Here is a 1,021-nt window from a genome sequence, read left to right as displayed (position 1 = left end):
GGATCCCTCCTGCCCTCCGTGACATGCTGTTACTGCTTGATTTAAATTTTGGAAATTGTAGTGGGGGGTAGATAAGTGTCATAAGGGGTGGGATTCCTGTAGCACCTTCCGAAGAAAGTTCCATAAGCAAGAAACTATTGCTGCTCAGCAGTCAGTATAGCTGCACTTCTCTTCCACTTTGAACCGTTCTGTGTCGCCCGGGTATAGTGACCTGGAGTGGAACATCAAATGACTACATGCTGTAAAACAGTTATTTCTAGAGGACACAGATGGGGCTAGCAGTCAGTTCTGCAGACCAATCACTATAGCACAGGATGCCCTCTTTCTCAGGTAGAAAACTATTCAGTGAAAAAAAAAAATATTATACAACCGTGTGGTCGGAGGCTTCTTATTTTCTCTTTTTGGCTTACCAAAAGTAAGTCAGAGCATTCTGCTTCCCTTCCCCTTATTTTTAACTGTCACTAGATGAGCTTTCGTAGCCCATCATACCCAAATCCAACAAGGTTTTCTGCCAAAGGAAAGCAGCATTTGAGTGTTACATCAATGTGCAAATTCTTTCATATTTAGTAAGTGGATGTTGGTAGCGCTACTACAAGTATTCAAAAAGCACTACATAATGGCTTCCATCTTCTTTAGCTATCAGACACAAATTTAACAGGTCCCACCCACCTCGACAATTCCTTGATGAGTTCGATTTAATTAACCTTCAAAAAAAAAAAGCAAACAGCAAATAGATGAGGAGGGAAAGCCTCAAGTGTTTGCAATGTATGGTGTCAGAGCGACATATTAATTCTGATTTAAAGAAAAAAGTTGTACAGTATTTTTTTCTGTAAAGGTTATATATAGAACAAAAAAGCAAAAGTGAAAAAAAAAAAATAGAAGAAAAAAAAAAGTAAGCTTGCAAAGGTGGCTGTATGTCTGAGCATCAGCAGACAAATGTCAGCCCCCCCCCAGTCCCTGCTCTAACTCCTCTTCTCCTTTTTTTGGTTTTTAGCTTCTGATATTTGTTTTGGAAGTCCTG

This window comes from Nanorana parkeri, unplaced genomic scaffold (assembly GCF_000935625.1).
Source record: "Nanorana parkeri isolate BGI_ZX_2015 unplaced genomic scaffold, ASM93562v1 scaffold376, whole genome shotgun sequence".
NCBI lineage: Eukaryota > Metazoa > Chordata > Amphibia > Anura > Dicroglossidae > Nanorana > Nanorana parkeri.
The sequence above is the reverse complement of the archived record's forward strand: the minus strand, read 5'-3'. Positions refer to the sequence as shown.